The sequence below is a fragment of the Armigeres subalbatus genome, chromosome 2 (assembly GCF_024139115.2).
Source record: "Armigeres subalbatus isolate Guangzhou_Male chromosome 2, GZ_Asu_2, whole genome shotgun sequence".
In the NCBI taxonomy this organism is placed as follows: Eukaryota; Metazoa; Arthropoda; class Insecta; order Diptera; family Culicidae; genus Armigeres; species Armigeres subalbatus.
The window spans coordinates 149,777,521-149,801,580 of NC_085140.1; the positions used below are offsets into that span (position 1 = coordinate 149,777,521).

Below are 24,060 nucleotides of genomic sequence, written 5' to 3' on the forward strand. Positions count from 1 at the left end.
TTTGAATTGCTCGTACATAATAAATGTCCCTCACAGGCTGCTAAACGCTTTGCCTTGTGTTCCTTTCCCATACGTGAGTATCAACCAACTTAATACTGAAGAGTTTCTATGTAGCGAAGCATCTTCACTCAACACCCCGTTAGGTAGGTTTGAAGCTAACCAGTAGGTAAACGGAAAGTGAACGTGCTTGTTGCGACAAACAGGTGATCATCATGGTTAGTCCACATAAAATGCGAAAAATATTTCTAACCGCTACTGTCTGGCTGTGTGGGGTATTCAGGCGCTCACGGCGCACGATAGATTTATGGTGATTTGATAGTTCCTTTTTCGCTTTCTTTATGACCATGTTGCGGTACAGAGTTTGCAACTTTTCTTTACCAACAGATGTGAGGGAACAAAAGCAGCATCATAACAGTACTTAAATACATTTGCTCAGGTTATACGATGGAAAAGGGCTCACAAAATGTTCAAAAATTGGTTCAATTTATTCCAAACATAGTGAAATGGATTTTAAAATTTAAAAGGTTTAACTGAATTATAAAATTATATATTTAAACTATTTAAAAGGATTAATTTAAAAAGTCGACCTATAAAGAGCTTCAAAGCTCATTTTGTACTCCTACTATAAATCATTTATTATTATAGTGCTGCAGGTTTGCTATGCTGGCACGTTCCTAGTTCGGATTTTCCACCAACAATTGTGCAACATCGAGTAATGCAGGGAATCGTTTGATGACTGAAACGATGATGCTGCGATCGTTGTCAACATCTAATGCCAATGGACTACAGAGAGGAAGGTTGACGTGACGTCTGTTTTACTGTTTTCACAAGTCTTCTTCGACGAATATCCGCTTATATTTGTCCCTTTTCACGGGTGCGTGGCGAGAGTTTCTAGGAAAGTGAAAGTCCTGACAAGAATTACATTATTGCAGACCGCAGCATCCGCGATAAAGCACATGATAGACTGCTGTACACCCAGGTTTTTTTTTACACGGTTGGAATTCATTAATTTCTCGGTAAACCTGAACTTCCACTGCTTTTTAAATACCCCCTGAATTTTCTTTGATTTTTTGTGAATTTTTTGGTGGGGTTAACTCATTGTTTCGTTGACGCTGAAGGTCTCAAACGACTAAAACCAAACCGTGTAAAAAAAAACCTGGGTGTATATCAATGTGGCATTGATTGTTTATCAAGTTTTAGAAGTAGGTGTTGTTTGTAGCTTTGGAACATGGAAACGATTGTAGAGCAACGGGTGCAAAAACTAGCTTTCAGTGAACAATATTTCAATTCTCTTCAGACACTTCTAGACAATTTGTCATAATGTTCATTTGACATGAAGAATATTGGACATAATTTTTTACAACGAAAGTGAGTGCGGACTTCTGTTATAATTGATCTTTTCTTTTTAAAATTTGTTGTTTGGCTGAGAATGGTGCTGGAATGAATAATATCATATTGGAAAAGCGTTTTTTGTCTCTTTTTCCACAAGATAGATCTTGAGGCGTACATAGAGAAATCGTTAACTGATAGCAAAATTAGCTGCTTTGAAAAACGTCAGGGAAATGGTGTATGGAATAAGTCTGCCTTTCTCGGCTTAAGGTAAAGATCGATGTTATCCTTTCTTATGAAGCATGCGTTTGCCCGGCGTAAGAGCTAGGACGATACACTGGGGTCGTTTTTTACGCGGATTTCAGGATTTACGCGTTTTTCTAAAAGGTCGGAAACAAGTGAAAATCGTGAGAATTGATTTTTGATCGGTTTTAGAAAAAATAGTTTTTTACGCGGATTTCGGATTTCACGCGGTTTTCAAAAAAATATTAAGTCTTTTTCAAGGGAAAACACATGGAATGTTTTTTGCAAGAATGATGGTTTCAAAGATCATTTGTATATCTCTAGGCAATATGGGTGTCTATCAATCATAATTGATGAGTAGAATTCAACGATTTTTGACACCATTTTGGAATCCAAGATGGCGGTCCAAAATTTAAGTTTAAAACAGTTCCGTGATGATCTCACCAATAAAACCATGCAATATGGGTTTCTATCAATCGGGATCAATGAATAGAATTCAAAAATCGTAATTTGACGCCATTTTGAAATTCAAGATGGCCGACCAAAATTCAAGTTTTACGCAGTTTCGTAGTGATCTGAACAATGAAACCATGCAATATGGGTGTCTATCAATCAAGATCGATGAACAGAATTCAAAAATCGATTTTTGACGCCATTTTAAAATTCATTATGGCGGACTAATTATTCACATTATGAACAGAACCCCTGTTATCCAGTTTGTTCGACATTTCGCAGGCCCTATAATCTGTTATTCCCGTCCTTGCATCCTTTTTTCCAGAGAGTGTTTCAAACTTAAAATTGAGAAATTTCGATCGATTGATAATCTAAGTATAATTAACTTGGCAAAATGGTATTCACGTTTGATTCAAACTAACTATAACTAACTAACTATACGGGGAATCGACTGATACCCCATCGTTATTGGCTGGTTATGGAACATCTTCTCGTATCTGTTGTAATACGTCCGTGTACTTGATGCAATAGTGTGGGTTCAAGTCCCACCGGCAGCTATATCTTTTTTCGCAATATCTCATAAAGCACCATAAAATGACAAACTTAACTATGTGTATCAAAATAACATTTTTTCCAAAAAAAAAACTAACTATAACGTTTCGAATTGACGACAGTTGGCAAACTAACTACAACGTTTCGAATTGACGACAGTTCAAGTACGTAGAATCCAAATATTTGTGCCATTTATAGTTACTACCGCATCTAAATCAAATCGATGGATCTAAAAGCCTTATTCTAGTTTTTTTTATGACCAGGAATTTCTTGGATGACCAAGAAGTTATGCTGTGTACACATTCTATTCTCTGTACCACAAAGAGCATGCACCATATTTGAAACAGGTCGAAAGTCCTTTGGTTACGGGTATAGATCTAAAGGCCTTACTCCAGGAATTTCTTGGACGACCAAGAAGTTGTCCTGTGTACACAATTTATTCTCTGTACCACAAAGAGCATGCACCATATTTGAAACAGGTCGAAAGACTTTTAATTACGCATGTAGATCTAAAGGCCTTACTCCAGGAATTTCTTGGATGATCAAGAAATTGTCCTGTGTACACATTCTATTCTCTGTACCATAAGGAGCATGCACCATATTCGAAACAGCTCGAAAGTCCATTCTATTCTCTGTACCACAACTAGCATACAACAAATTTAAGGAAGGAAGAAAAAAAAGAAAAACTTTTGGTTACGCGTGTAGATCTAAAGGCCTTATTCCAGGAATTTCTTGGATGACCCAGAAGTTCTGTGTACACATTCTATTATCTGTACCACAAGGGTCATGTACCATATTTGAAACAGGTCGATGGATTGCGTGAAAATCGCGAAAAACAAATTTTCGATGAAGTCATTTTTTTACGCGGTATTCGGGAATTACGCCGTGTTTTACGCGGTTTTTTTTTAAGTTTATTACGCGGTTTTTCAAAAAGGTCGGAAAACACGCGAAGAATAGGTTTTCAGTGAAGTCGTTTTTTACGCGGTTTTGATTTATGCGGAACATATCCCCCGCTCTTATAATCTGAGGCAATATATCATCAGTCCGCAAGAAGCTGTTGTTGACCAACATACAAACAATCTGTATCAAATTTCAAACGACTGTTCGGTGGAGTTGGTGATAACACCTTTCTAAATGACAACCTATGTCAAAATTTAAAAAAAAATATGAAGGCTCCAGATTTCGATAATATCTTCAACTTGGATCTGGAGCACATTAGTGAGCAGTGCTTTGATCAAATCGCCGTGTATTTCAATCAGTGCCTTTGGCTTAGCTACTTCCCTATGGCCTGAAAGTCAGCCAAGGTGATCTCCATAAAAAAAACCAACTTAATTCACCGAGTGGTGATACTGCCTTTCTCGCATTTAGCCAAGACACCAACCTTACATGGCGCTTATATAGTTCGATTCCATTTTCTTAATAACTTTTAAACGCAATGGTCGATCGTTATCAAATTCAATAGTGATCAACAAGGCTTTGTCCCCTGTCGAATGCAACTTGTTGCGAGAAAATCGGTTAAGAATTACTATATGAAAAATTGGCTAATGTTTTTCGGTTTTCGTGTGCACACACACACACATACACACGGACAGACAGACATTTGTTCAGTTCGACGAGCTGAGTCGATTGGTATATAACATCATGGGTCTCCGAGACTTCTATAAAAAGTTCGATTTTGGAGTGAAATGATAGCCTTTCGGTACAACTTTGTTGTACGAGAAAGGCAAAACGGAACGGATCCCACCTCCTCAAAAAGTTTCCGCCCTGTCAGCCTTCTCTCAGTGTCTCTCAAGAACATTCTAAACCAAAACATCCGCCATGAATCTTCCGGATGCAAAAAAAGCCTTCGATAACGTCTGGCATGGCAGTCTGATGTCCAAACTACGCTACTATCCGACGAAAAGGAAATTCCGGGACTGCTCCTGCTGTTCAATCTGTTCACCTCCGGCATGCCAGCACTTCCATGAGGTGGCCCACTGTCTCTGTTTGCAGATGACACCTCCATGATCTACGAAGATAGAGTGATTAGAACTCTAACGTTAAAGCCATAACGAGGTCTGGATCAGCCCTTCCGGCGTACTTAGTCACACTTGGTCGACAACTAAGAAGCTTTGCACAAATCCAAAAATTTATATTTGTCTGTCTAGGCTATATGTGTGGATGTGAGCGTGTATGTGTGTACAAAAAATAGTGTGCCGTACGGCCGATCACCTTTACAGTCTCTTAAAATGCCCCTGCAGGTATGGATTCGCACTGCCTCCGCCCACATGGGTCTCAAGTACTGTTGGTTACTATCAACTCCCCAAAGCCAACATTTTGCGCTCCCTCATGTACGGATTCGCACTGCCTCCGCCCTCATGGGTCTCAAGTGCGTACTGTTGGTTACTATCAACTCCCCAAAGCCAACATTTTGCGCTCCCTCATGTACGGATTCGCACTGCCTCCGCCCTGATGGGTCTCAATTGCGTACTGTTGGTTGCTATCAACTCCCCAAAGTCAACATTTTGCGCTTTCGCATGTACGGATTCGCACTGCCTCCGCCCACATTGGTCTCAATTGCGTATACTAGCACCCATATTGGTCCCAGTTTCGTATTGGAAGTATCTTACTGTTCCCCTGAAATCCCATTTTCACATCGCATGAAAAAATAGTTTATTTTGGGATACTTGGGTTATGTCTGGATGCTCCGACAGAATATTTCACCAGCTGAAAGATCTGTATCATCGTGGCGAAGACCCAGACCATTCTCTTTCCTCATTCGCGATTCACAAGACTCCGGTTCCGATTACGGATTGTAAAATCATCTTAAACGACACTGCAATGGAATTACCTCGGCTTAAGACATCAATCTGATCGTCAGCCAGTAGGTCAACAAAACTGTTAACAAATGCAACATTTTGCTGAAGTTGTTAAACTTTTTGATCAATCGCAACTCTCACCGGCGGTTTTTCGGCTTTGCAGTCACTTCAGCAATGAAAACGTTTCAATCTTTTGAAAAAATGGCATAGCCCATTGAAACATTGAGCAAACAAAAAATTTCGTTGTCTCATAAAACCTTCGCATATCGTTCTGTTCCATTCTTTCCTGCGCCTCACAAATCACTTTTTCTCCATACCGTTTTTTCTTCCTGCGGTGGGCTCGTTTTAGTCTGCTTTTGATTCATCGTCTCGGTGGACTCGTTTTAAGACTTGCTTTTGCTTAGATTATTTAGAAATGGGACACTTGATTTTAGCGATAGCGGCGCTCCCAGCGGTCAGATATGCAAGCTCTTGACAGCGTTTTGTTGTTTATATACAGTACTGCTCGGTAAATTTTTTCGCTGCCTAAAACTAACGTAGTTCCGAGATATTTATCATGCAGGAAGAGAAGAAAAATAATTGTGCACAACCACCTGCAAAACCCATTTGCGTTAGCCCGGAAGCTGGGAAAACTGCTGGGTTATCCCAAAAGTACCGTGGCGCGAGTGATAAAACGGTATAAGGAGACCCTAACGACTGCTCGCAAAGTGCAAACCAAGCGTCGGAGTGGAACTTTTGATCGTCAACTGCGGTTGAAGGTCATTCGAAAAGTCAAGGATAATCCCAACATCTCTGATTATGATTTGGCGAAAAAACTGAATGCTGATCGCTGTACAGTGCGGCGAATTCGCCTCCGGGAAGGCTACAAGTGTTACCGTGAAAGTAGGCAACCAAACCGAACACTCAAACAGCAAACAACGGCCAGATCCCGAGCTCGTAGGCTGTACGACCGACTGCTGACGAAACGCGAAGGGTGTCTCTTGCTCGACGATGAAACTTACGTGAAAGCCGATTTCCAACAAATCCCAGGGGTCAAATTCTACAAGGCACCTGCACGCGGCAAGGTTCCTGGTAAATACAAGTTCATTTTCGCAGATAAATTCGCGAAAAAAATCATGATTTGGCAAGGGATCTGCTCTTGCGGAAAGAAGACCAGCGTTTTTGTGACGAATAAGACCATGAATACGGAAGTATACACCAGGGAGTGCCTTAAGAAGCGGGTTTTACCATTCATTAAGTCCCATGATGGTCCAGTTACGTTTTGGCCAGATCTAGCCAGCTGCCATTACAGCAAGGATGTGGTACAATGGTACAACAACAATGGAGTCCAATTCATCCCAAAAGAGTTGAACCCACCAAATTGTCCCAGTTTCGCCCGATAGAGAAATATTGGGCAATAATGAAGCGGAAACTGAAGATGAAGGGTGCAGTCATCAGCGACCTTGGTCAGATGAAGAATTGGTGGAACCGGATGGCCAAAACCGTGACTGAAGGAGGTGTGCGCCGGCTAATGAGAGGTATTAACGGAAAAGTACGAGAATTTCTTCGAATTCGTGATGAATGATTTGATTCACATTTTTTCATGAAATATAATAAGATTACCCGTGTTTCTTTCTTAGAAAGTGTTTTGATTGAAAAAATGGTTTAAAAGATACAAGCATTTCAAAGTGTCCCATTTCTAAATGATCTAAGCTTTACCTATCCTATCGGGTACCCGACACCAACATCCCCGGCTTCTGGCAACGTTCTTCTCGTCAAGAGTCTTAACTCAAGGCAGTCCAATGGAATGGTTGATGGATGAGGCTGATTACATTAGACAGCAAGTTTATCGTCAGTAGGTCGACAAAGCTGTTGACAAATGCAACATTTTGCTGAAGTTGTTAAACTCTTTGATGAATCGCAACTCGACCCTGTCACGTAAGAACAGTCAGCTCCTGGCTTAACTTCTCAAACATGGCAGTGAACAGCCTAATTAAGTTCTGCTCCATATTACGTATAAAATATGGGAAGACGAGGAATTGTCTGCTAGTTGGTTGGGCGGCATCATTTGCCCAATCTTTAACAAAGGGCACAGGTTGAAGTGCGCCAATAACCGAGGAATAACCCTCCTTAATTCGGCGTATAAAGTTATGTCCCCCAATTAGTTCAAAAGATTGCTTGACTGCTTATAGAGTCCTTCGTCGATGAATACCAGGCAGGTTTTCGTGAGGGTCGATCAATGACGGATCGAATGTTTACCCTGAGATAAAACCTTCATGAATTTCGAGTGCAGCCGACATTAATCTGTTTATTGATTTCAAAACAGCGTATGATTCAGTGAAACCAAATTGATTATGGAAAATTATGCTAGCACATGGTTTTCCGGCAAAACTGATACGGCTGATTCGTGTTACGTTGGACGGATCGAAATCAAGTGTAAGGGTTGCGGATGAATTTACGGCATAATTTGTAATCCAATTTACTGTTCAATATAGCGCTCGAAGGTAGCGATTAGGTATACGAGTTATACCAGGTGAATAAAGGACTCGAGGCAACTCAGATAAAAGTGTTCGTCGCAGTTCAAAATGCCACAGTAGCGACGAGTTGTCGTGTCTTCAGTGATACTCGTCGCATCGTCGATGACGCGCACGACAGTACGTCGTGCAACCAAATCGTCATGACGGCATTGAAGCTTGAAGACTCCATATTTTTATTCTTCAAGCGTCTGCTGCAATGCGAAGATTTTTTAAAGCCTTTGTAATTACACGTAATAAAATATTTAAAGTAAAATATAAAGTAAAGGCTTTCTAGATGTTTCTAATGTTACCAGAGTTCCTAATATTTGTTTATTTGGGCCACCATTCTGTTGTTTACTAGTCCGTCTATAATGACGTGATCGTATTATGTGAAGAAGTGTTTTAACTTTTGGCTACGCGACTAGCTATCTGTACGAAAACAAAGACGAAAACCATGCTTCAATCAATTCAAAGCACATGTGGTTTGGACAAAGCCATAACACGATCCGTTGCGCGTTTCTTTATTTCGTTACTCTGCTCCACAAATCCGAAATTTCTTTTCACCTCGCGACTTTTCCTTGAACGCGTACACTGGCGGCCAAAACACAACATGCATGCCCGATGGCTTTGACAAACTGCGGAGGATGGCGCTTCTAACGAACAAAACGACGCGCAATACTAATGCATGATCCCTCCAAGCACTAATTTTACATTCTTTAGGTAAAATATTATATTTTGTGTAGACAAATCATACCAAATAACAATTCTTTTTCATAGTCCAAAATCATGACAAATGTTCGTTTGGTCAAATATAAAGGTCATTTGTCAACTGGCATTTGTGACAAATGGGTTTTATACGAATGTCCGCAAATTTTCCAATATTGCAATGTATGAAAAACTTATGATAACATTATTAATAATTTAATTGACGATTGTCTATTGAAACTTTTTTTTATACTAGACTTATCATTGTTAGGTATCAGTATTTTACGGATAAAAAAAAATCTTATTTGAGCATAGTCTTCACACTAACACAGTTCCATTCCATCTTCCCGTACATGGTAGATCCCTTTGAAGTAGTGTGTTATGGTGTGAGATCTACTAAACGGAGCACTAACCTTTTTCGAGATAGAGCAAAATAAGTTTTGGTAATTAAGCATTCATCGTATTTAGCCCTCGTTACCAACAGCAGTTATAGAGATTGTGTTACCCTGCAGATGGTTGAAAAACTCGAATTTTGAGCTTCGTTCGAGGCTAAACTGTATGCAGTGGAAGCAACTTTTCAGCAATTAGTTGGAAAAACCTCGATGCCTATCCTAGGCTGAACTGACCGCTGGAAAAAAAATCGAGTTGGAGGTTTAAATACGTACTAACTCTTCATGAACTGTTAACAATGGTAGTGAGAGGAACACACGGAATTTCTTATTACTTAACAAATTCTGTAACAGAATTACTGTTCTATCATATATGTTGTGCATTTCGAAATACATAATACGAAGGTCAATAGCGTGTTAGGTAATTCCATTATTGAAAACTATTATAGTACAAAAACATTACAACAAAATTCAATTTTCAGCAGTTGCTTTATGAATTCCGAAGATTTTCCATTGATAATTCTGAAGAAATTCCATTAGCAATCCCGAAAAAATTGTCGTTAAAATCCCGAAAAAAAATTCTAGTGGAAATAACGAAGGACATTCTGAAGAATACCCGTTAATGCCCAAAAAATTGCTCGCGGAAATTAGCGGAAGAATGGCCCAGGAACTTTCCGGAAAACGTTTAGTGGAAGTCCCGAAGGGTTTCTCGCGGAAAATTTGAGGAACTCCCTTGCAAATGGCAAAAAGCTTCCAAGAATTTGGAAATTCCAAAGACGTTTATGTGAAAATTCCACATATTTTCTCGTAGAAGAGAGAACTAAAACGTTTTCCAAACTTCTTGTTCTTCTTATTGGCATCACATCCCCACACTGGGAAAGAGCCGCCTCGCAGCTAAGTGTTCATTAAGCACTTCCACAGTTATTAACTGCGAGATTTCTAAGCCAGGTTACCATTTTTGCATTCGTATATCATGAGGCTATAGCACGATGATACTTTTATGCCAATGATACTTTCCAATCCGAAAATTGCCTAGACCGGCACCGGAAATCGAACCCAGCCACCCTCAGCATGGTCTTGCTTTGTAGCCACGCAGCACCGCACGGCTAAGGAGGGCCCCAAACGATTTTTTAAAATACTCAGTTGAACTTTCCTGCTCTACAGAGGAATTTCGTGGAGAAACCCGGAATAGTTTTACGTCTCGAAATATAGATTATTACTTCAGTGAAATTCATTTGTTTTTTTTCTGGACAAATTCAGAAGATTCTCCCGTTTGAGTATTGCAAAAACTTTCATAAAAAATCTAACAAATGAACAGAATAAAAATTGCGACGTCAATTCACGCCACCGCCGACGTTGGCTACAAAGGTTTTCAGCGTGAAACCGAAAACCCCGCCGCCGATTTTTGGCCCCTCGCACGTATCTTGGTTCCACCCTCTAGTATGCCTATTTCCACAAGTCCAGAATACTCATGTAATTCCGTTTGCGTACTCTACACATTTAAAAAAAATTAAAAACCCTACGTAGACTTTTGGTATACCCCCCATCACCCTTCGTAGACGAACGAGGACTTTTTTGAACACCTCCCATCACCCAACACACCAACAGCTTATCAAAAAGCTCGGAATTGCTTCTATCCCGAGCCGAACTGGCGGTTGGACCAGATTTTGCACTTAATCCTTCATGAACTGAACAATACAGGAAAATATGGGCAAATGAAGTTGTTTTGAAAAAGAATCAAATAATCACCACTTTTTTAAAGTTCTCCCTATCTGTTGACCATCTCGACGGTCATACCGGTCATACTGCTACGGTAACCAAATTACACTTACCCTGTCATTAGTGGATATTGTATTGTAATTTTTTACCCAATCCGTTTGCTGCTCCCAGATCAATATTCATGAATCCAGTGTTCCATCAGTACCCATACTCGACCACATAGCAAAATGAGTTGAAAGCGGAAACTTGTTTCCACTCATTTTATGTTTATTTTTATTCACTTACGCCAAGAAATAATAACCTCCACACTCACCACCTGGTAGGCGAAGGTCACTGTAAATGATTCTCAAATGTCACAAAACACAACCCGCCTAGGCGATGGGTTTAATCGAATCCAAAGAAGGGTGGAGACACTGGAGACGAAGGAGGATCTATTGAAAATCTGCATAAGCCGCACGCTGTTGCCTTCGCAAATGCGATGCTTTCGGTCACTTTGGGGGAGAATCAGCAAAGGCGTATGGGGAGAATAGTTAAAGCTTTACCGACGCATGAAACTATTCGTAGAATCATTTTAAGGGTAACGACAGTACAAGTTTTGGTCTTGGTTCCCATTTCGCCAATTGCATAAATAAACGTAGAATAATGGATTTTATGAAGATATCATAGCTCCAATACGAGAAGCTCGATGATTCAAGTTTGAACACTATCAAAAGTAACTGCCTGCAAAAGGCAAAATACTGAAAAATGAACTTTGATAGACATGTGGTGCGTTTTGGATTATCATCCCTCGCCGTGAATCCACCGCGGTACCGGTCGGTCGTAGGGCGTAAGTGATGCTAAATATTCGACAAAATATTTATTATTCACGTGTCAAATCTGCTCGAGCAAACATGTGTAAGCTAGACGTGCGGTCTAAGAAGTGGGTATGGCGTTTGTAGGTGTTGCAAATTCTACGCGCTTTAAGCATGCGAAAATGAAAACAATGGGTTATAACTACTTAACAGGCTGCGCCTGGTGGATGGAAAGTTGGTTAAATCGTGATTAAATTGCAACTAAGCTTTACGACGCGTCCATCATTGGAAACTATTTTTCGCCGAAACGATAAAATGCTTTGCAAAGAGAAAACTAATTATTTTAGTCAGAAGATTCAATGAGTTATTTAGTTTTAAATAAATTAGTGGTTAGTTGGTTGGTTAGTTGAAAAATAACAATTTAACCGTTATATTATTAAATATTCAAACGTTAAACTTGATATTTCTCGGGTACTTATTCAAAAGGACGTATGTGTTTTTGTAAACAAAGATTCAAACGTCGAATAGTCCGATCTGATGGCACTCCCACGGAAACCAACACCACCAACAAGTAGCCGAACTCTCCCCCTATCTGTCTATGGTGATGGTTTGCGTGGGAAGACTATCAGATCGGACTAATCGACGTTTGAATCTTTGTTTACAAAATCACATACGTCCTTTTGAATAAGTACCCGAGATTTGAAGCTTGAGTTAAACAAAACATTATTTATTATTTTTAAAATAAGTAATTCCCATTTGTAAAAATTCAACTTATTATTTTATGGCATTATTATTATGGCATTATGGTCCAAGAATTTGTTGAGCGAATTGATTCAATATTATTCAGCTATCATACTTAATTGACACATTAGGATATATCTGGTTTGTAGAATAAGCATCTCTCCAAGTAGGATTAATCTCTTATGAACTACGTATCAAACGTTTATTTGACGTTACATTGTTTAGTTTACATTTAGTTCAAAGCAATCAGTATTGCCGCAAATTAAAAAAAAAATAAAGAAAATACCGAAAACGAGCGATCTTTGCGGATTTTTTTTTTTTTTTTGATTTATTTACGTGATTTTTAATTTAACAAAAGTTCATCACGGAACTTTCTTTGCGGATTAGATCAAGACTTGAAAGCAACACAACGGGATAATTCAAGACGTCTTCAGACGTTAGTCATGTGAGTGTAACCTCCAAAATTGTGCTTTAAAGTTATGTAACTTTTAACCCACAGTGAACAATCAATCAATCAATTTCCACGCACCTTTTTCAGCTACATACTGGCTGAATACAGGCTATTAAAAGTTTACCACTAGAAACTACGCTTGCAATGAATTAGATACAGTTGAGTCTCCTATTACACTTCTAAAAGGGACACTTTAGTACTCCGCGATATGCAAGCCTAAATTAAATATAGAAGTTCTCAATGAACACTGAACACCTGCAAAGCTGCAATGTCGCAGTGAGGGATGTATTACTCAAAGAAGAAGATAACTTGAAAAAATACATGAAAATATTAAATATATTATTAAATTGTTTTAATAACAATGAATGATCTCCATTATAAGACTTTTGATACAAATAATTTGAAACCAATTAAAAGAGAATAACTTTTTTTTCTTTATTTTGTTTTTAGAACTCATTAAATTTTACAATGTTCAATCCTCTGATCTTTTGTTCCTGCAATTTGTTTTGCCTTTGGTCTATTCCGTATTTGTGTCTATTCTGTAAGAATCAATTGGTAATTGCATTGAACTTCAAAGTTTAATTTAATATCTATCTAAATGTGAGTAAAGTCCTATAAGCTCTGGCAATATAGCTGCAGAAAAGTTCGTGCAGTATAAAACCAGACTGTACCAGTGGCTCACTGTATTACTGTTGCAAGGCAAACGCGGCACAAAGATTTGTCATTGAAGCTGGGGAGTAGAGCATCTCATTCAACTAGTTATCTCGCTGATGGTTCCGATTCAGGTTCCATACCACGTTGGTGTAGATTTAGGTGTAGTTACACCATTCCATAAATAGTAAGAAGCGAACAAATAGGGGAAACTGTGTCACGCGAGAGTGATAAACAGAGAGAATCCGTTGTGCTGCCCCGGCTGGATGATGAAGCGTCTGGCATAAGCGCATGAAAGCTATCAGAACTCATCGTTGGACCAGAACAATCGTATAGAAGAGTCGTGCAGTCATCATTATCATTCATTTTTCAATCACGTCGCACATAGGAGTAAATAAGCCAATTCTTGGCCAAAACTATTTTTTGCGGTTATTTGGGCATGATATTCCTAGGACGAAGTAATAATTGCCAATTATGCAAGAAAATGCATTTTTTGGATAAATCTGTCCACCTAACAGTGTAAAACCAGATATAAAATGCCAAAGCACATATATTTTCAAATAAAACCTCGCGTTTTATGTAAAATCTTTTGCTTTCGCTACGCAAACGATTCTAAAATGACTATATTCCACATAGTAGCAAGAAACCCGTAGTTAAAGCTGTATCCTTAGATGGATTTTCTAACATTTACATAGGGTAAAAAAAATTAAATTATTTTAACCCATGCCCAAGATCCCAAAAGAAAAATGGTTGTATAAATTCGCATGTACAAAACTAAACACTGTTTTTTGATTGAACACTCTTCTCTCCTTAACTTAAATCTTAACCTTAAAAATTAGGGTCTGAAAAGGTGAAGCCTGTAGTAAGAAATATAAATCACCTGTATTCTATATACCATGGCTCGAAACAACAACGATTACCATGTCCGAATCGAAGCCCACAAGATATCATAGCTAGCCATGACGAAACTATCATAATAAGGCACTGTTCATAAATTATGATCACTTCAATAAAAACGGGTTCATCCTAAATCTAGGTAGTAACAGATTTCTTTACAATGCAGAAGTTATAGATAAGCAATTTTAATATAAGGTTTTCAAAAAGATATCAACGCACCTCATGGGAGACCCATTGTTCTATTTATGGCTTGACAAAATGCATGCTGAATAGCATGCATTTTACATTTTTTTTCCTGGATTACATGTGGTAATTTATGAACAAATGTTGAAATTTTGTTTTAAAATGATGAAAAATCGCCTTTTAGTCAAATAGCTCAGAATCTAATTTGCGGACGTTTGCGGACGAGTTTTCACGTGGAGTGCTTAGTCCATATCTTGAAGTTACACCTAAGTGATTAATCTTTGCCGGATCTTGCCGTATAGATTAACTTTTCCTCTGAAGAAAAACATAAAAATAGGAAAAATAGTGATTTTGAAGTGGTCATCACCTAAAACATAAAATTTATAATTTGACCATAAACATGGACAAAATAGAGACATACAACTATAATCTACTCATTGTGTCTAATAATAGCTTTTTGATAACATTTATGTTGTGTAAAAATCAGATTTAACAAATACTCTACAAATAAAGTAGGTAAAATCCAATCCAATACCTCATTTTTGAGCCCTAATTATATTTTTTTTACAAAATTTTGGGTCATTTCTGAAATAGCCATAGTATGCAGAATGTTTTTAAGTATCTAAAAAAATATTAGAATGTATAAATGTTGAAAAAAAATTTTTTGGGTTTTGTCCACGAATTTGTTCTAGTTACTCTTCTGTGCGTCGGTCAAGCCATCGTGAATAACGACATGATCACTGCGATGATCATATGTTCAACGTCGTCGTTGTAATTTGTGCTGATTTTTTTATTAGGTAGAGCTACGACAGGTGTCCAATTACCGGGCTAAAAACCATGGATAATAATGATATTTTGCCAATACTCCACTACATTTTTTTGTATTTATTCGAAGTTTCACAAAGGTTATGTCGAGGTTTATGCATTTCAAAAGAAACAAGAATTGTTAAATTTTCCAAAGAATGATATCAAAACCATTTGACACGACTCTTACATTTTATATTGGTGGATCAGTTCAAACACTGTTTCAATAGAAGCTAGTGTTGTGAAATTTTTCCAAGGACACATAATATTTCGAATTGCCAAACCATAGTTTTGTCGTAAACTGAATATTTAAGTACCTTTATCAATATTTAATTATTCTTATTGACTGCATGCATGACCTCCGATTTTTATGTTGGAAGTATGTGAGTGAGAAGTCCACAATCTTCTTCATACACAGTCTAATCTAATAAAAATATGTCTATGGTGGGGCTGCCACCATCATCGGAGCGAATCGAACTCCGGAGGCAAAAGTGTACGACCTCATCATAGTTCGTTACTCGCGAGCTATCAGCAGGCAGTGTGTGATGATTTTCCATTACCTATTATTATTATGTTGGTGGGGGATTAAATAACTTTATGGTTCCTACTCTGGTCACGGCCAAGCTGCGGTAAAGTATGAAGCAAAAGACCCACTTGTTGCGCGCCGGTAACCACTGGCACTGCATGATGCGCGCTGCGCCAAGAATACGAACTTCAAACCTTCACGGTTGGAAAATTCTTCGCTCAGTGAAAGGGAAAATTTGGTGCTTTATTTCGAGTATATAAGGTTTTGAGTCTTCGGTACAGTTTCATAAAACCTTATGTTACAACTGAGTGCACCTGATGTACTGATTTATCGTTCTGAGCTCCATTTTTCTATTTTAAAGTCAAAATTTATCTAGGGTTACTGCTCCTGGACTTCATCTCATAGCTCCAATATTCACCCCACAAAAACAAAAGGAATTTGATTTGTTTCTTATTTTTGTGATTTTTTCAGCAGTACGCACGCATGTTAACAAAAAGAAACGACAAAATTCGTACCGTATTTCTTTGTTTCACGATGAGATGAATATAAGTTCAGTGAGATGGAAAATGGAGCAGTTCCCACATACAAGCATTTTTTGTTATATAACTACTAACTGCTGTCCATGCGATGTAAATTAACAGTGTCTGATAGCATTAGCATAAGCATTTGTGTAATTCGTAGATTGGACACTAGTGATACTCATGTTTTTCTTTTAAAATCCATATCTAGAATGCTATCAGAAATCAAGAAAGGGAGGGGTCCTTGATTCCAGTTGAAGATAAAATTAACAAAAGCATAAGGATTACTACTCCTGGCCACGCCCATCTTCACCGTTACTAGGGAGAAGAAAGAAATGATGATGTGGCACTTACTTACTCCTTTCAGGACGGATGGGCCATATATGCCCAGCGTTTTAGTTTGGCTGTGAAAAATTACAGAAGAGAGCTAGGTCCCTACTTTCTTCAGCAAAAATATTAATCGGTTACGCAGGAAAACTATTGGAGGTCAAGTTTAACTATATCTTAAAGACCCATATATCCGAAACTTTGGGGAAATATGCTAAAAGCATGCAGATGAATCTGAAATGTTTGGATCCTATAAAACCACATTGTTTGATAAATCTAAACACTCAATCAAGTTTATTCATCTTGATCGTTGGGACAGGGATCAATTTTCAGGTATATGATATACTCAACGTTTTCCAAAACGTTCTTAAGTTAAACCCATGGTATCTACCAAGGATTTTGCAATGTTCTCAGCGTCGGCATATACCCAATACATTCTCGAGTTCAGCTATATAACAGAATAATAAAGGTTCTTGCAATGTTCTTATCTTCCGTAAATCTCCAATCCAGTCCAATAGACATATGGGCATTATGACAACCTAATTTTTTTGAATTCAAGATGTTATGGTACTCCAAACGGATCGAGGCTACCATGTGGCCGGCTGTTTGGATTGTAAAGGCAACTACGAGCGGTACGGTATCGTCGGTGGAAGGCCGTGGTTTCTGTTGTCTTCCGAAGCGATCTCCTTGACCCCAAAAGGTCCGATGCCTAGCGCGGCCGGGTCTCCCGGACACTTCACTTAACACGCGGTTTTTTTCCTTTTTTTCAAGAGCGATCCGATTTTTCAAGAGCGATTGGAACTCGCTTCGATGTCAGTCCTCGTTTTACTCCTCGCATCCTGCTTCCTCGTTTATTTCTCCCTCTCCAAACTCGCCCCGGAGTGCGTGTTGTCGCGAGGAATTCGCCTCGATTGACTTGGTCCGTCAGTCAGAGGCGTTAGTGGTACATACACTATTAAGCCAGAATACTCAAATAAATTGAAGATGTATGTGGGTATTCATGGTCTCAAAAAATTCTACGTGCGAAGTCTTACAAATCTTGATTATTTTTTTTATGGTACTGAAACCCGTGTCAGCTCGTTGCCTCATTGTTACCTTATACGGTAACAATATCTAGGGAAGTGCCTCCAGTTGCAGGCTGGCCCCGGTTGTGGGCCACCCTGAATATTGGTTGATCGATTGATCGATACGACAAATCTGAGCAATGTTAAAATTGTAGTTGGAAAGCATACATAATCTGAGCCAAAATCAAAGCGCATATGGTTTCTTGTCGCAACCAAACAAAAAACAAAAACCGAAAAAAATAGTTTTTGTTTCAAAATTTAGTAATCTTTCAAGTGCGATAAATCGAATAAACTCATTGAAAAAAATCACTTTATCATTTAGTACATTAAGTGTACTTTATGATATAGGGGAACTGTTCCGTTTTCCATCTCATTGAACATATATTCATCTCATCGCAAAACTTCTTTTTGCTAACATGCGTGCGCACTGATGAAAAAAAATCACAAAAATAAGAAACAAACCAAATTCCTTTTCATTGCTCTGTTTTTGAAGGGATGGAAATCGGAGCTATGGGATGAAGCGCGAACCGTTCCCCTACTTTCAAATTCCAGTGAATTATTTGAGTATTTTCTGAATAAAAATAAAATGCCCATCATTTCCGGTAGCGGGCAACAAAATTTACCTAAATATAGGCCGCTACAAACTCCCCCATTGCAAATGGTTGCGATCGTCCCGTGCATTTGAAGTGCGCTGGTATGGTAACCATATGCAAGAGTAACTTTCTTCCATTTTACTATTGAAAGCCATTATTTTGTGTTTTTTGTCGCTGAAGGCGTAAAAAAAAATTCCATTAGCATTTTCCTTCATATTTTCATTTCCAGCGGCTTTAAAAGGTAGTCGCATTTTTGACGTTGGGCAACGTCTTACCCGAAAGTACTGGGTGTCAAATCAGAATCTAAAATTGGGGTCCATCACGAAATCATGTAAGATTTTGAACGTTAATAGAGCCTTTATCTTTTGATGGATTTCTGAGATTTATATATCAATCGACTCCGCAACTCTCCAGCAATTTGTCATTTTCATTAAAACTTTTGATTATTTACGATAAACTATTGGAAATTTCAATTCTTGACCTACCCAGCAAAAATATCAGAAACAACCAATCCCATTCATGCATTCATTCATTCGGATATCAGAATGATGTATGTTACGGGCCTTATGGCCTACCGTTTCATTTTCTCCTTGTATAAAAATACCCAGGAAACGGAGAAAGCATAGAGCGATGGTGTTGGTCCTAGCATCGTAGGGCTGGTTTCTACATCTGTAGCGGTTAAGCGGCAAACTATCGAGTGGCTATCATCAGCGTTAGCGGACTGCAATGAAATTTTCGTGCATGGTTTTTTTTTCTTAAAGAGGCTTTCAGCCCTTGGCTGGTTCACCTCTGGCTCTTGCATGGTTCTGGATCTGGTTTTGTTGCAGGATCAATAAACTGGTTCTTTTCAGGACCACCATTTTATACAAGGAGAGGTTATTGTGCGAAGAATTCTGGTCAAAGTGCAAATTAACCGCTTTACGACGCAAGAAAGAGAGGCGCGTCGGAGGGAGATGCTACAAATATATATTCGCAGCTAAGTGAAATTTTCTCAAGATATTTATTTGGTTTTGTTGCAGTTTGTGATTGAGTAGGTATTGAAAATAGATTGATTCTCAGGATCACAATTGTGTGGAAGCGAAGGTTTAGCCGAGACGAATTTAGTTTAAAGTGCAAATTATAATCGCTTGGCGACAGCAGAATGTTGCCGTCGGTAGTAAAATCACGAGCGCGTGTCAGAAGGAGAAGCTGCAAAAACGTATTCGCATGGATGGAAATAAAACCTGAAACAAGTAGCAGACTACCTACTAAAATTATAATTTTGGAAATTTCACTTGACTGCTGCTATCCATACGAATAATTTTCGGCTGCGCCTTTCTTCGACGTGCGCTCGTGATTCCGCTACCGACGGAAACTATCTGCCATCACCAAGCGAATAATGTGTACTTTGATTAAAGTTCGTCTCGCCTTAAGTTGTGGCTTAAGAGCTGCTTTTACTGATGGTAGCCAATCGTTAGTACTTCAGACAAGAAATTTTAATCTGAGCGCTGCTGATGCTGACGACGACGAGCGCACGACCCACACCATCGGTGGGAATAAAATTTCCAGTAGGAATTCCGCCTATGCCGATGGTGGAACCGCGGTCTGCTCTTCGCGGTATCTTGAACGAAATGGTTCACGCGCGCGGACAAGCTGCTTTTTTGTAATCAATAAAGTTAACGCTGTAGCCACGCCCCTTTGGTGAGTATTACGGTTACATGGCATTTGCACTCATACCAACAACAAAGTAGCGGGTCTAATGGGCCTCCTTTACTGATTATATTATAAGAAAACTGCCCGGATAAAAATACAATAGAGTTATAATAAAATATCATAAAAACACAATACATTTTATTGATGGGCATTAAATTCTATTGTTTTTATATCATACCAATTAAAGTGCCATATTGTTATTCAAATAGACGTACAATAAATTCTATTGCCAGTAAAAATTCGGCAATAGAATTACAATAAATTCAATTGTAATAGCAAAATTTTGTTCGAGAAAAAATCGATTTTTTTATTGTAAAGATACATAACAACCCCTATTTTTTATTGTAAAACTGCCATTTACAATAGGCTTTATGGTGGAAAACAATAGGCTTCAATGTAATTCTTTTGTGAGCCACAATAGACTTTAATGTAATTACTATTAATTTTAGCGTACTGTGACAATAATTTCTATTGTAATTCTTTTGGGATTTTTTATTAGGGTGTTTTTTCACGCGTGGCATTCCAGTTCGAGACAGCAACACGTACGGACGTGTTTTTTGCTCGCGCATTTTTTCTCGTTCGTTCGCTGTTTACGTTTTCGCTTGTCGCGTTGGCGTTATTTTCTCCCGGACCCGTCATGGGAGACTCGGTGGCCGATTCGGTCGCTGGAAAAGTGCCTAAGCGCACTGCTCTTGGAGGCGCGGGTAACCCCTCCAAGCAGCTTTTGCAGAGCAACGTGTTCTCGCCGTTGCCGCTTGATGACGCCGGCAATCCGCCGAAAAAGAGGAAGAAGCAGCAATCGCAGCTGCCGCAGATGCAACCGGAGCGGAAGGAGAAGTGCCCGCCCGTGTTTGTGAAGGGCGATCCGCCGGATTTACGCCCAAAAATTCGCCAGCTGATCGCTAAGGGGCTGAAATGTACTTTTCGGCTCTGCAGCGAGGGCGTGAAAGTGATGCCGGCCAACAGGGACCATCATCAATCCGTCGTGGAGTTCCTCGAGGTCCACAAGTATGAGTACTACACTCATGACCACCCCGGCACGAAGCCGCTAAAGGCTTTGCTGCGAGGACTCCACGACATGAAAGAAGAGGAGTTAAAAGCTGAGCTTGAAAGTTGCGGATTGAAACCGGTGGCCGTGCACAAGATCGCTCGTCACGACAAGACGAGAAGATATCGCGACCAGCTTTACCTGGTCCACCTGGAGCACGGCTCCACTACGTGGAAGGACCTGAAGCTGGTCGGCGTTATAAATTACACCGTCGTTGACTGGGAGCGATATCGGCCAGTGCACCGCGACGTCACGCAGTGCACCAACTGCTTCAATTTCGGGCACGGCACCAGGAACTGCCGCATGAAGCCGCGCTGCAACAAGTGTGGCGAACCCCATCTGACTGATGAGTGCGACAAAATGGAGGTGGCCGATCCCAAGTGCGCCAACTGTGGCGACAAACATCGGGCCACCACAAAGGGCTGCCCAAAGCGAGCCGAGTTCCTGGAAATCCGAAGAAGAACCGTGTTCCTGTAATCAACGAGGTGAACTTTCCAGCCATCCCGGCTCCCCGTCGTGTGATTCCAATACTCCCACCGCTACAGCCGCACAAGCGACTGGCAGCGGCAGCTGCATCGGTCCAAGCTCCAACATCGTCGGCACCATCCACCAGCGAATGGCCCCCGCTCCCTTCTCCTGGGTTCCATCGGCAGTCGGAGAACGAAGCCGTCCCACCGGAAGAATCTGCTCCGCTGTACACTCCGGAGCAACTGATGCCGATCTTCTCGCAGCTCGCCACTCGGCTGCGCGGCTGCAAAACCCGCTTCGACCAGGTCTTCACTCTTGGCATGTTCATCATCGAAAATGGCTGCTAGGGTGGGCCTGGTCAACTGGAACGCTTGCTCGCTAAAGAGCAAAACAATCGAGCTGAAGGATTTCCTTGAGGAGAAGGAAATAGACGTGGCGTTCATCACCGAAACGCACCTAAAACCGGAGGTGAACGTCAACATCCCGGACTTCCGCATCGTGCGACTCGACCGGCCGACCAGGGGAGGTGGTGTGGCCATCGCTCTTCGCTACAACATCAACTGTCGTCTGCTTCCGAGCTTCCAGCTCAGTGTCATCGAGGCCATCGGTGTCGAAATCACCACTTCGGTCGGCACAATCGCGCTCATCGCGGCGTACTGTCCAACGCAAGCCAAAGCCGGCGATGGATCATCGGCTGCCCTTCGGAGGGACATCGTCAAGCTGACGCGGAGACAAGGCCAGTATATCATTGCCGGCGACTTGAATGCCAAACATCAAGCCTGGGGCAACAGTCGCGGCAATCGAAACGGCACCATCTGGAGCAACGACATGGAGGAAGGCCACTACACGATCTTGAGCCCGGATTCCCCCACTCGGCTGAGTAGGTCCGGTGTTCATGCAACCCTCGACCTCTACATAACAAACCTGAGTGACCACGTCTCGCAGCCGGTTGTCTACCAGGAGCTCAGTTCGGATCACTATCCGGTGGTGGCGGAACTGGGCTCCTCGGTCAATCGGCACCAGCAGTTGCGGCGGAACTACCACCGAGTGAACTGGCAGCGGTTCCAGCAGTGCGTCGATAACTCCGTCGATTACGAGATGCGTCCGGAGACGCCGGAAAGTATCGACCGCCAGCTGTGCGCCATCGAAGAGGCAATCTCGGTGGCCAGAGAGCAGCATGTCCCGACGGCTCGGCAGGTAAGCAACTCCTTAAACATCGATACACTCACCAAAGATTTGATTCGATTGCGGAATGTCACTAGCAGGCAGTTTCAGCGTACTGGACTGCCTGAGCTTAAGGCACGCTGCAATCGAATCACAAGAATTATCAAGGCCAGAATGGTGGAACTAAAAAAATAACGACTTTTCGAATAAGATCCGCACTCTCCCAGATTATGCTAAGCCGTTCTGGAAAATGACCAAAATACTAAAATCCAAGCCTCGGCCCATTCCACCTTTGATCCCACTAGTCAATAATGGCTCTAAGGATCGCTTGATAACTCCTGCAGAGAAGGTCGCTGAAATAGGTCGTCACTTCGTCAGCTCACACAATCTTGGCCAGAACATCGTCAGTCCACATGAAGCAGCCGTCAACGAGCATGCTGACAACATCCATTTGATTCCCAACGACTTCTCGGAGGAGTTGGAGATCTCAGCTGGCGAATTGACGGCCTATATCAAATCGTCGAAGAACATGAAGGCCCCAGGCTTCGACAGCATCCTGAACCTCGAGCTCAAACACATGAGTGCTCCGTTCTTTGAGCACCTCTCGCTGATTTTTAATCAGTGTCTCCGGCTCAGCTACTTCCCATCGTCCTGGAAGTCAGCGAAAGTCATCCCTATCCGGTGGCCTGGGAAGGGTCCTTCCTCCCTCAAAAGTTATCGACCCATTAGCCTTCTCTCCGGGTTATCCAAGTTATTCGAAAAAGCTATTCATCACCGGTTACTTGAGTCTGCCGAAAATCTCAACATCTTGCTCGAGAAACAGTTTGGTTTCCGACGCGGTCGGTCAACTGTACACCAACTGACTCGAGTTACCAACGTCCTCAGACGGAACAAGACAACGGAACGTCCTCAGACAAAACATCCGCCATGGCCTTACTCGATGTCGAGAAGGCATTTGACAATGTATGGCATGATGGCCTGGTGTACAAACTACAACGCTACAATCTTCCCAGCTACCTGGTGAAAATCATCAAAAATTACCTGTCGGCAAGGACATTCCGGGTCTCAATCAGCGGAGCGAGTTCCAATGCGCACAACATCGTCGCAGGCGTCCCCCAGGGCAGTATCCTCGGGCCCCTGCTTTTCAATCTGTTCACCTCCGACATGCCAGAACCTCCAGAAGGCGGCATTCTGTCTCTGTTCGCAGATGACACCTCCATCGTCTACAACAGTAGAGTGATCAGAGCGCTAGTGGCAAAACTCCAACGAGGCCTGGATGCCCTGACAGAGTACCTCACCAGCTGGAAGATCTGTATCAACGCGGCGAAGACCCAGGTCATCATTTTCCCCCACTCCAAATCCCCTAAATTTGTTCCGCCTGGGGACTGTAAAATCATCCTCAATGGCACGACTGTGGAATGGGCCAATGAGGCCGACTACCTTGGCTTGACCCTCGACA

The 24,060-nt window shown here is 40.9% G+C and overlaps 1 protein-coding gene across 8 annotated transcripts in view; it reads right to left on the reverse strand.

The window, feature by feature from the left end:
- Positions 1-24,060, reverse strand: part of LOC134211005 (tetraspanin-18) — a 133,973-nt gene that overhangs the window by 72,738 nt on the left and 37,175 nt on the right. The gene's annotated exons all lie outside the window — the stretch shown is intronic.